Source organism: Rhipicephalus microplus, unplaced genomic scaffold (genome assembly GCF_043290135.1).
Source record: "Rhipicephalus microplus isolate Deutch F79 unplaced genomic scaffold, USDA_Rmic scaffold_151, whole genome shotgun sequence".
Taxonomy (NCBI): domain Eukaryota; kingdom Metazoa; phylum Arthropoda; class Arachnida; order Ixodida; family Ixodidae; genus Rhipicephalus; species Rhipicephalus microplus.
The window spans coordinates 137,501-150,000 of NW_027464722.1; the positions used below are offsets into that span (position 1 = coordinate 137,501).

General features: G+C 60.8%; 2 non-coding genes across 2 annotated transcripts; both read right to left on the bottom strand.

Moving 5' to 3' along the window:
• Nucleotides 1-376: 376 nt before the first annotated feature.
• LOC142791151 (5.8S ribosomal RNA) lies at nucleotides 377-529 on the bottom strand. Its single transcript, XR_012890031.1, has one exon. It is a non-coding gene; the product is annotated as a 5.8S ribosomal RNA (ribosomal RNA).
• Nucleotides 530-2,248: 1,719 nt separating this feature from the next.
• LOC142791218 (small subunit ribosomal RNA) lies at nucleotides 2,249-4,063 on the bottom strand. Its single transcript, XR_012890081.1, has one exon. It is a non-coding gene; the product is annotated as a small subunit ribosomal RNA (ribosomal RNA).
• Between the last annotated feature and the right edge of the window lie 8,437 nt (nucleotides 4,064-12,500).

Sequence of the window (12,500 nt, forward strand, 5' to 3'; positions counted from 1 at the left end):
GGCTGGAGAAGCTTTGCTGGCCGGCTTTCGCTCCTCGTGTTTACCGTGCGTTAAAGTTGCGCGTCCGTGGCTCTCGCAGCTCTTGCGCGCCCGGTCGCAGAGAGGAGTACGCAACCTCGACCGCACTTTCCCTGCAGGCTTCCTTCCGACTCGAAGTCCTGCGGCGGTCTCAACGAGGTGCCACATCCTCAATGCAGTCGGTCGCCCCCGTTTCGGTTGGGCTCTGGCACGACGGTCGCCACCGTCTCGCCCTTGAGTGGCCGCTGTTGGCGCTCGCTGTGAGGTGTTCAGCGTGCTGTCCGTGTTGCCGACGCGGTCAAAACGAGTCGACGGCTCACGTTCCCTTGTGCGCCGAAGGCTCTCTTGATATGTGATCCGACCCTCAGACAGACGAAGCCAAGGGAAGACCCAAGGCCGCAATGTGCGTTCAAAGAATCAGTGCTCAGTGTGTCCTGCAATTCACACCAAGTCTCGCAGCTGGCTGCGTTCTTCATCGACCCGAGAACCGAGTGATCCACCGCTTAGAGTCGTGAAAAAGTGTTTGTTCAATTCCGTACAGTCAAAACCAAACGTTTCTGGCACTCGGCCAAACAGTGGCCAAGAAGGGCGCTTTTCAGCGCACGCTTGGACTCCAAAACTCTGCCGCGCCTTTTTCGGCTGCCGCAAATCGAGCAAACGGTGTGTTTCGGACGGCGTTTCGCTTCCGCTACTTGCGAGTGCTTTCGTGGTCCACCCCTCTATAAATACTCGGGAGGCGTCGAAGCCGGTTCTCCAAGCCGGACCCGTAGGTATCGTTGTGTGCTCGCTCTCATTGGCCCGCCTAACCAGAAAATGCCTGCGGTACACCCATTTGGATAAGAGTGCACGCAGATGCGGGCCTCGACGGCTACACATTTCCTCGGGCGGCCGCCTCCCGGCCTCCGTGGAGCGCGGGATGCACGGTCCCATCGACAAGCCTCTCCCGTTTTTACCGTGGCGTCGCGGTTCACCACGGCGGGCGGGTCGGTCTCCTCCGCATAAAAAGGGGGACCCCCGCTTTTTGTTCCACGAAATCGCACAAGCTTTTTTCGCATCCACGGTTTGCCACCGCACACCAAAATGCCGATCCGGCTGCCTACTTTAGCCAACAGGTGGAGCCAGGCGCGCCGTACTTGCGCGGCACTTCCCACGTCCACCGAAGTCGGTGCCAAGGACCACTTTCGGCGCCGGAGCCGCGTACGAGCCTACTCGAGGCGGAAGAACGAAGCCAGCAAGGGCCTGGCCGCAAGTGCGTTCAATTGTCGGGACGTCCAAGTCCCTCGTTCTTCCGTGCTTCCTCTTTCGGCAAGTCGTTGCGGCACCTTCCCAAAGCGCGCAGACCCGCTAATCGCGACGAGCGCGACGTGGCCGTGCCGCCTTTCCCTCGGCAGCAAGCAAAACGCCTGGCAACGTCGACGCTCCCCTAACCGCGATCTCGCACCGTGTTTCGTGTGGCGAATTCAAAAGCCGGCCGGCGCTGCTGCAACCATTACGGTCGGTACGCATACGCCGCGGAGGGCGGGACGGTCATCGGAGCGTGCGGTTCCTCCATCGAGTACTGCGCACCTCGGCCGTCGCATCGCCGTGCCATGACCGGCCGCGCGTCAACGCGAACCGGTGCCAGCGAGATCCCTCGCCTGCAAGAACCGACCGGCAGCCTCCGTCACCCGAGGACGCGGAGGCGCTTGCCGCGGACGGCGGGACGGTATGCACTGGTGCACAGCGGACCCGTCACATCGCCAGTTCCTTGACCGACCGCCGACGCTTGTGCCGTTCCTCTCGTACTTGGCAGTCGCCGCGCGATTGTCGGGTCTCGTTCTTGCACGCTCGAACGGTCGGGAGGGCACTCGGCTGGCGTTTCGGGAACGCGCAGCCTCGCCTTCTACCGACGTAACCACGACTCGCCGTTCGCGCTCCGCCGCTCCTGTTTACAGTACTAGGCGGTCCCGCAGCGGTCGGGTCGCGCATTTCGAGCGCTTCGAGCCACGGTGCAGTGGCGGGTCGAAAGCCGACCTATGAGTGCGTTGCGCCGTTTGTACCCGCGTCCGCCACCTGGCCGACCGTCCAAGGTCGCGGTGTTGGCGTCCGCTGGGCGCAACAATTTGTCACGGGGTGCCGCTCCACATTCAGGCAGCCCCGTGGGGAAAAGCCGACCCCGCGTCCAAACGGGGTCAGCGGCAGAAAGTGTCGGGCGCAGACGCAGCTGAGGCGCTCACCCTTCACAATCCGTTAATGATCCTTCCGCAGGTTCACCTACGGAAACCTTGTTACGACTTTTACTTCCTCTAAATGATCAAGTTTGGTCATCTTTCCAACAGACCGGCGCAACCGAAAGGCCGCGCCGGACATCGGTCCGAAGACCTCACTAAATCATTCAATCGGTAGTAGCGACGGGCGGTGTGTACAAAGGGCAGGGACGTAATCAACGCGAGCTTATGACTCGCGCTTACTGGGAATTCCTCGTTCAAGGGGAACAATTGCAAGCCCCTATCCCAATCACGAAAGAAGTTCCACGGGTTACCCAGTCTTTTCAGACAGGGATAAAGACACGCTGCTTCCTTCAGTGTAGCGCGCGTGCGGCCCCGGACATCTAAGGGCATCACAGACCTGTTATTGCTCTGTTTCGTGCGGCTAGGAGCCGCTTGTCCCTCTAAGAAGGTTGTAAGGTGCTGGGAACCCCGCACCTATTTAATAGGCTAGAGTCTCGTTCGTTATCGGAATTAACCAGACAAATCGCTCCACCAACTAAGAACGGCCATGCACCACCATCCACCGAATCAAGAAAGAGCTCTCAATCTGTCAATCCTCCCAGTGTCCGGGCCGGGTAAGTTTTCCCGTGTTGAGTCAAATTAAGCCGCAGGCTCCACTCCTGGTGGTGCCCTTCCGTCAATTCCTTTAAGTTTCAGCTTTGCAACCATACTTCCCCCGGAACCCAAATACTTTGGTTTCCCGGAAGCTGCCCGCCGAGTCATTTGAGTAACTCAGGCGGATCGCTGGTTGGCATCGTTTATGGTCAGAACTAGGGCGGTATCTGATCACCTTCGAACCTCTGACTTTCGTTCTTGATCAATGAAAACATTCTTGGCAAATGCTTTCGCAGTAGTTCGTCTTGCGACGGTCCAAGAATTTCACCTCTAGCGCCGCAATACGAATGCCCCCGTCCGTCCCTCTTAATCATTACCTCGTATTCCAAAAACCAACAGAACAGAAACGAGGTCTTGTTCTATTATTCCATGCAAGTTTATTCAGGCGACTCGCCTGCGTTGAGCACTCTAATTTTTTCAAAGTAAAAGCACCGGCCATCTCGAGGCACACAATGAAGTGCACCAAGAAAGAACCGGCATGATGTTCAGTCCGAGCCGTCGCATCGGGTAGATGCACTACTCGTCTGGAACTGAGATCCAACTACGAGCTTTTTAACCGCAGCAGCTTTAGTATACGCTATTGGAGCTGGAATTACCGCGGCTGCTGGCACCAGACTTGCCCTCCAATTGATCCTCGTTAAAGGATTTAGAGTGTACTCATTTCAATTACGGGGCCTCAAAAGAGTCCCGTATTGTTATTTTTCGTCACTACCTCCCCGTGCCGGGAGTGGGTAATTTGCGCGCCTGCTGCCTTCCTTGGATGTGGTAGCCGTTTCTCAGGCTCCCTCTCCGGAATCGAACCCTGATTCTCCGTTACCCGTAACAACCATGGTAAGCAAGTAACCTACCATCGAAAGTTGATAAGGCAGACACTTGAAAGAAACGTCGCCGGCTCGTGGCCATGCGATCAGCACAAAGTTATCCAGAGTCACCACACAATACGGGCCGAAACCCGATCGATCTTGGTCTAATAAAAGCACCCGTTACCCAAAGGGCTCCAGGCTCACTGCATGTATTAGCTCTAGAATTGCCACAGTTATCCAAGTAGGAAGAAACGATCTAAGGAACCATAACTGATTTAATGAGCCATTCGCGGTTTCGCCTTATTTCGGCATGTACTTAGACATGCATGGCTTAATCTTTGAGACAAGCATATGATTACTGGCAGGATCAACCAGGTAATCGTTCGACTGCGCGTCCGTCCTCGCCCTCGGCGGGCCGGACGCAGTCTGTGTGCGGCGGAGGCCACCTTCAGGCGCCCCAACACGCTTATTTTGCACTCCGAGATGACGGCGTTCGAGCTCGCTACGGCACAACCTTCCCGAAAGACGAGTGGGAGCCGTGCGGCAAGAAGCACGTTCATGCTCGCTCTTTTTCGTTGCATCGACTCGGTCGCGCCGTGCGGGTTGCCCAAGCCCGCTGCACTGTCGGTGGACCGGCCGGAACTAGCAACGGAGCCGAGACTGCAAAGCCGCCAGACGACGGGTCACGCCCGCGTCTTCGGCGCTTTCGCATCTGAATCGCCCGAGGACGACACGGAACACACCTCGATATCGTGGTAAAACGGCACCGTCCGACAACCAGCCCCTAACGCATCAAGCGGATGAGGCTGCAGACGACTGCCGTGGATTCCCCTGGAGCAGACCCGAGGACACGCTTGACGAGGCCGAAGCCCGCCGCATATCAGACACCCGGTCGCTTTCGCGTACGCCGCTCACGAGAACCCCCACATAATAGCAGCGATAAGTACCCAGACCTCCTTGGGCCCTAATACGAGCGTACTCGAGAAAATTTCACCGCGGGTGTGCCCCGAAACGTGTGGCATGTTGAGCGTGCCACAAGTCTACGTCGCTCTCAAACCCGCCGAGGTCGTAGAATTTGCGACCCTACTCACGAAATTCCCACCGAGGATACGGCCGCAAACGTACCGCACCTTGGGTAGGCCACGAGTTTGTGCAACACTACGCTGACGGCACAGCACCGAGGTCGTGCGCGCACGCACGGGAAAATTCCGCCGCGGTTTCTGCCGAAAACGTGAGGCACCACGACTCTCCGCAAGTTCGCGTCGACTGCGAAAGACCGAAGTCGTGAACGACGTGTCCGCTACTCGCCGCCGACACGCTGGACACCAAACGTACAACGACTCGACGGCGTCGTAGAGGCCCACGACGCGGTTTTCCTTAACGACGTCTCGGCGTGGCACCGACAGGTTAGAACGGCCGACCAACGTTCCCTGTCCGCCGTTCGGCTCAGTCGAAGGGCTCGGCGACTTCGGCAACGCTGCGAAGCCGCACGGTGACGCACGCCATGTCCCCATTTTTTTTTTCTTTCTGCGTCTGCCGGGGTGCCCCTATAATAGCAGCGATAAGCACCCAGACCGCCGTGGGTCGCTCGCCCCGGCTGACGTGGTTTTTCGTACTCCTGCGGCGGTCGCCGTCAAGCACGTCCAAATACGCTACTTTCGTGGGCGCATTCACGCTCTTTCGCTTCGCCGGAGTGCCAGCACTCACTCTGCCAAAAACGGCGAACATCCGAGCGGCGGTTCCCACTTTTGCGTCGGCGTCGCAAACCCCGCCCCGGCAGACGAGGTTTGCCGTACTCGTGCGACGGTGGCCGGCGGGCACGTCGAAAGACGCCGATATCGTGCGCGAATTGGCGCACCTTGGCTTCACCGGAGTGCCGCCACTGACTCCTCCAAAAACGGCGAAGATCCGAGCGGCGCTTCCCACTTTCGCATCGGCGTCCCGAACTCCGCCCCGGCTGACGCGGTTTACCGTACTCGTGCGACGGTCGCCGGCGAGCACGTGGAAAGACGCCGATATCGTGCCCGAATCGGCTCCGTTCGGCTTCGCCGGAGTGCCAGCACTGGCTCGGCGAAAGACGACGAACATCCGAGCGACGGTTCTCACTATTGCGTACGCGTCGCAAACCCCGCCCCGGCAGACGCACTTTGCCGTACTCGTGCGACGGTCGCCGGCGAGCACGTAGAAAGACGCCGATATCGTGCCGGAATCGGCCCCGTTTGGCTTCGCCGGAGTGCCAGCACTCACTCGGCCACAAACGGCGAACATCCGAGCGGCGGTTCCCACTTAGCCGTCGGCGTCCCGAACTCCGCCCCGGCAGACGCGGTTGCCGAGCTCGTGCGACTAGCGACCGCGAAGCCGTCTCGCGACGCCGCTTTCGTGCGCGGCTCCCACTGCGACCTGGGTCACCCGAGGTCGACGAGCAAAAAAGAATGTCGAAAAAAAATTTTTTTTTTTTTGCGTCTGCCGGGGTGCCCCTATAATAGCAGCGATAAGCACCCAGACCGCCATGGGTCGCTCGCCCCGGCTGACGTGGTTTTTCGTTTTCCTGCGGTGGTCGTCGTCAAGCACGTCCAAACACGCCACTTTCGTGGGCGCATTCGCGCTCTTTCGCTTCGCCGGAGTGCCAGCACTCACTCTGCCAAAAACGGCGAACATCCGAGCGGCGGTTCCCACTTTTGCGTCGGCGTCGCAAACCCCGCCCCGGCAGACGAGGTTTGCCGTACTCGTGCGACGGTGGCCGGCGGGCACGTCGAAAGACGCCGATATCGTGCGCGAATTGGCGCACCTTGGCTTCACCGGAGTGCCGCCACTGACTCCTCCAAAAACGGCGAAGATCCGAGCGGCGCTTCCCACTTTCGCATCGGCGTCCCGAACTCCGCCCCGGCTGACGCGGTTTACCGTACTCGTGCGACGGTCGCCGGCGAGCACGTGGAAAGACGCCGATATCGTGCCCGAATCGGCTCCGTTCGGCTTCGCCGGATTGCCAGCACTGGCTCGGCGAAAGACGACGAACATCCGAGCGACGGTTCTCACTATTGCGTACGCGTCGCAAACCCCGCCCCGGCAGACGCACTTTGCCGTACTCGTGCGACGGTCGCCGGCGAGCACGTAGAAAGACGCCGATATCGTGCCGGAATCGGCCCCGTTTGGCTTCGCCGGAGTGCCAGCACTCACTCGGCCACAAACGGCGAACATCCGAGCGGCGGTTCCCACTTAGCCGTCGGCGTCCCGAACTCCGCCCCGGCAGACGCGGTTGCCGAGCTCGTGCGACTAGCGACCGCGAAGCCGTCTCGCGACGCCGCTTTCGTGCGCGGCTCCCACTGCGACCTGGGTCACCCGAGGTCGACGAGCAAAAAAGAATGTCGAAAAAAAATTTTTTTTTTTTTTTGCGTCTGCCGGGGTGCCCCTATAATAGCAGCGATAAGCACCCAGACCGCCATGGGTCGCTCGCCCCGGCTGACGTGGTTTTTCGTTTTCCTGCGGTGGTCGTCGTCAAGCACGTCCAAACACGCCACTTTCGTGGGCGCATTCGCGCTCTTTCGCTTCGCCGGAGTGCCAGCACTCACTCTGCCAAAAACGGCGAACATCCTAGTGGCGGTTCCCACTTTTGCGTCGGCGTCGCCAACCCCGCCCCGGCATACGCGGTTTGCCGTACTCGTGCGGCGGTGGCCGGCGGGCACGTCGAAAGACACCGATATCGTGCGCGAGTCGATGCTTCTTGGTCTCGCAGGAGGGCCGCCACTCACTCCTGCAAAAACGGCGAAGATCCGAGCGGCGCTTCCCACTTTTTCGTCGGCGTCGCAAACCTCGCCCCGGCAGACGCGCTTTGCCGTACTCGTGCGACGGTCGCCGGCGAGCACGTCGAAATACGCCGATATCGTGCCCGAATCGGCCCCGTTTCGCTTCGCCGGAGTGCCAGCACTCGCTCGGCCAAAGACGACGAACATCCGAGCGACGGTTCCCACTATTGCGTACGCGTCGCGAACCCCGCCCCGGCAGACGCGGTTTGCCGTACTCGTGCGGCGGTGGCCGGCGGGCACGTCGAAAGACGCCGATATCGTGCACGAATTGGCGCTCCTTGGCTTCACCGGAGTGCCAGCACTCACTCGGCCAAAAACGGCGAACATCCGAGCAGCGGTACCCACTTAGCCGTCGGCATCCCGAACTCCGCGCCGGCTGACGCGGTTGCCGAGCTCGTGCGACTAGCGACCGCGAACGCGTCTCGCGACGCCGCTTTCGTGCGCGGCTCCCATTGCGACCTGGGTTACCCGAGCTCGACCAGCAAAAAAGAAGGTCGAAAATTTTTTTTTTTTTTCTGCGTCTGCCGGGGTGCCCCTATAATAGCAGCGATAAGCACCCAGACCGCCGTGTGTCGCTCGCCCCGGCTGACGTGGTTTTTCGTACTCCTGCAGCGGTCGCCCTCACGCACGTCCAAATACGCCACTTTCGTGGGCGCATTCGCGCTCTTTCGCGTCGCCGGAGTGCCAGCACTCACTCTGCCAAAAACGGCCAACATCCGAGCGGCGGTTCCCACTTTTGCGTCGGCGTCGTAAACCCCGCCCCGGCAGACGCGGTTTGCCCTACTCGTGCGACGGTCGCCGGCGAGCGCGTCGAAAGACGCCGATATCGTGCGCTAATTGGCGCTCCTTGGCTTCTCCGGAGTGCCGCCACTCACTCCTCCAAAAACGGCGAAGATCCGAGCGGCGTTCTCCACTTTCGCATCGGCGTCCCGAACTCCGCCCGGGCTGACGCGGTTTACCGTACTCGTGCGACGGTCGCCGGCGGGCACGTCGAAAGACGCCGATATCGTGCCGTAATCGGCCCCGTTTGGCTTCGCCCGAGTGCCAGCACTCACTCGGCCAAAAACGGCGAACATCCGAGCAGCGTTTCCCACTTTCGCATCGGCGTCCCGAAGCCCGCCCCGGCAGACGCGGTTTGCCCTACTCGAGCGACGGTCGCCGGCGATCACGTCGAAAGGCGCCGAATTCGTGCACGAATCGATGCTTCTTGGTCTCGCAGGAGGGCCGCCACTCACTCCTGCAAAAACGGCGAAGATCCGAGTTGCGCTTCCCACTTTTTCGTCGGCGTCCCGAACTGCGCCCCGGCTGACGCGGTTTACCGTACTCGTGCGACGGTCGCCGGCGGGCACTTCAAAATACGCCGATTTCGTGGGCGCATTCACGCTGTTTCGCTTCCCCGGAGTGCCAACACTCACTCTGCCGAAAGCGGCGATCATCCGAGCGGCGGTTCCCACTTTTGCGTCGGCTTCGCAAACGGCGCCCCGGCAGACGCGCTCGTGCGACGTACTCGTGCGACGGTCGCCGGCGAGCACGTCGAAAGACGCCGATATCGTGCTCGAATCGACCCCGTTTCGCTTCGCCGGAGTGCTGCCAGTCACGGCGCAGAAAACGGCGAACAAGTGTTTTTTTTTTTTTTTCCTAGAATTTGTGTTATAGAAGGCACATTTGATATCGGACGATAATTTTCAACTTTATCACGCGCACCGATTTTCGTGTAGAGGTTTGCAAGTTTATGGGAATTTCTCCACTTGGAATAATGCGATTTAGTAGTACTACGAGAACTTCATGGATGTACTCAAGGGTACGGGGCAAGTCAGTTACGTCAACACCTGCAGATTTTTTACACTTCAAACTGAAAATTGTTGGTTGTGAGTCCTCGTGTGATATTAAAGGCCGATTCGCTAACACATAGAACAAAGAAAGAAAGGAAGAAAAAACGCCCGCGCTCGCTCAAGAAACCTGGGTTCGCAACAAGTGGCAACAACAAGCAACCGAGCGAGTGCGCCAAAACCCGTGGCGGCCGAACAAACGCGAAGTCCCAACCGCGTCAGCCGGGGCGGCACGGGACAGGAAAAATCACTTCAGCCGGGGCGGCGGGGCACCGAATAAACCTCGTCACCTCGTCGCAGGATAAAAGAGGAAACAAAAAGTCTAAACAGCGTCTGCTGGAGCGAATGCGTAATAAAACAACAACAACAACAAAAAAAAAAACACCCGCGCTCAAGAAGTCTGCAATCACCACAAAAGGCGACTGTGACCGAGCAGCGTCAGCCGGGGCCGTGCGGAAACGGAAAAACCGCGACTACCGGGGCGTCGAGGCACCGAAAAATCCACTTCAGCCGCGGCGAAAAAAAAACAAAAAGAAAGACGGAGGGGGGGGGGGGAACCACGTCTGCCGGGGCGAAGGAAAAAAAAAAACGCGTCTGCCGGGGCGAGCCCGGGTGCGGCACCACCGGGAAAACTGTGGCAAACAGACATGGCGATCGAGTGAGTGGGCCGCCAGCCAGGCTCAGCCAAAAAGTGCAAAGTCCGAACTGCGTCAGCCGGGGCGGCAAAAACCACGTCAGCCGGGGCGGCGCAAAAAACCGCGTCTGCCGGGGCGGCACGAAACCGCGTCAGCCGGGGCGGCGCGAAAACTGCGTCAGCCGGGGCGAAAGAAAAAAAAAAAAACGCGTCTGCCGGGGCGAGCCCGGGTGCGGCACCACCGGGAAAACTGTGGCAAACAGACATGGCGATCGAGTGAGTGGGCCGCCAGCCAGGCACAGCCGAAAAGTGCAAAGTCCGAACCGTGTCAGCCGGGGCGGCAAAAAACCGCGTCAGCCGGGGCGGCGCAAAAAACCGCGTCTGCCGGGGCGGCACGAAACCGCGTCAGCCGGGGCGGCGCGAAAACTGCGTCAGCCGGGGCGAGCCCGGGTGCGGCACCACCGGGAAAACTGTGGCAAACAGACATGGCGATCGAGTGAGTGGGCCGCCAGCCAGGCTCAGCCAAAAAGTGCCAAGTCCGAACTGCGTCAGCCGGGGCGGCAAAAAACCGCGTCAGCCGGGGCGGCGCAAAAAACCGCGTCTGCCGGGGCGGCGCGAAAACCGCGTCTGCCGGGGCGGCGCGAAAACTGCGTCAGCCGGGGCGAAAGAAAAAAAAAACGCGTCTGCCGGGGCGAGCCCGGGTGCGGCACCACCGGGAAAACTGTGGCAAACAGACATGGCCATCGAGTGAGTGGGCCGCCAGCAAGGCTCAGCCAAAAAGTGCTAAGTCCGAACTGCGTCAGCTGGGGCGGCAAAAAACCGCGTCTGCCGGGGCGGCACGAAACCGCGTCAGCCGGGGCGGCGCGAAAACCGCGTCTGCCGGGGCGGCACGAAACCGCGTCAGCCGGGGCGGCGCGAAAACTGCGTCAGCCGGGGCGAGCCCGGGTGCGGCACCACCGGGAAAACTGTGGCAAACAGACATGGCGATCGAGTGAGTGGGCCGCCAGCCAGGCACAGCCGAAAAGTGCTAAGTCCGAACTGCGTCAGCCGGGGCGGCAAAAACCGCGTCAGCCGGGGCGGCGCGAAAACCGCGTCTGCCGGGGCGGCACGAAACCGCGTCAGCCGGGGCGGCGCGAAAACTGCGTCAGCCGGGGCGAGCCCGGGTGCGGCACCACCGGGAAAACTGTGGCTAACAGACATGGCGATCGAGTGAGTGGGCCACCAGCCAGGCTCAGCCAAAAAGTGCTAAGTCCGAACTGCGTCAGCCGGGGCGGCAAAAACCGCGTCAGCCGGGGCGGCACAAAAAACCGCGTCTGCCGGGGCGGCACGAAACCGCGTCAGCCGGGGCGGCGCGAAAACTGCGTCAGCCGGGGCGAAAGAAAAAAAAAAAACGCGTCTGCCGGGGCGAGCCCGGGTGCGGCACCACCGGGAAAACTGTGGCAAACAGACATGGCGATCGAGTGAGTGGGCCGCCAGCCAGGCACAGCCGAAAAGTGCCAAGTCCGAACTGCGTCAGCCGGGGCGGCAAAAAACCGCGTCAGCCGGGGCGGCGCAAAAAACCGCGTCTGCCGGGGCGGCACGAAACCGCGTCAGCCGGGGCGGCGCGAAAACTGCGTCAGCCGGGGCGAGCCCGGGTGCGGCACCACCGGGAAAACTGTGGCAAACAGACATGGCGATCGAGTGAGTGGGCCGCCAGCCAGGCTCAGCCAAAAAGTGCCAAGTCCGAACTGCGTCAGCCGGGGCGGCAAAAAACCGCGTCAGCCGGGGCGGCGCAAAAAACCGCGTCTGCCGGGGCGGCGCGAAAACCGCGTCTGCCGGGGCGGCGCGAAAACTGCGTCAGCCGGGGCGAAAGAAAAAAAAACGCGTCTGCCGGGGCGAGCCCGGGTGCGGCACCACCGGGAAAACTGTGGCAAACAGACATGGCGATCGAGTGAGTGGGCCGCCAGCAAGGCTCAGCCAAAAAGTGCCAAGTCCGAACTGCGTCAGCCGGGGCGGCAAAAAACCGCGTCTGCCGGGGCGGCACGAAACCGCGTCAGCCGGGGCGGCGCGAAAACCGCGTCTGCCGGGGCGGCACGAAACCGCGTCAGCCGGGGCGGCGCGAAAACTGCGTCAGCCGGGGCGAGCCCGGGTGCGGCACCACCGGGAAAACTGTGGCAAACAGACATGGCGATCGAGTGAGTGGGCCGCCAGCCAGGCACAGCCGAAAAGTGCTAAGTCCGAACTGCGTCAGCCGGGGCGGCAAAAACCGCGTCAGCCGGGGCGGCGCAAAAACCGCGTCTGCCGGGGCGAATGCAAAAAAAACAAAGAAAAAAGCCCGCGCTTAATCAAAAGAAAACAAAGAAAAAAGCTTGCGCTTAATCAAAAGAAAACAAACAAAAAAAGTTCGCGCTTAAGCCTGGCGGTGGAACCACCGGGGCAAACAGACCTGGCGATCGAGTGAGTGGGCCGCCAGCCGGGGTGAGCCAAAAAGTGCAAAGTCGGAACCGCGTCAGCCGGGGCGGCGCGAAAACCGCGTCAGCCGGGGCGGCGCAAAAACTGCGTCAGCCGGG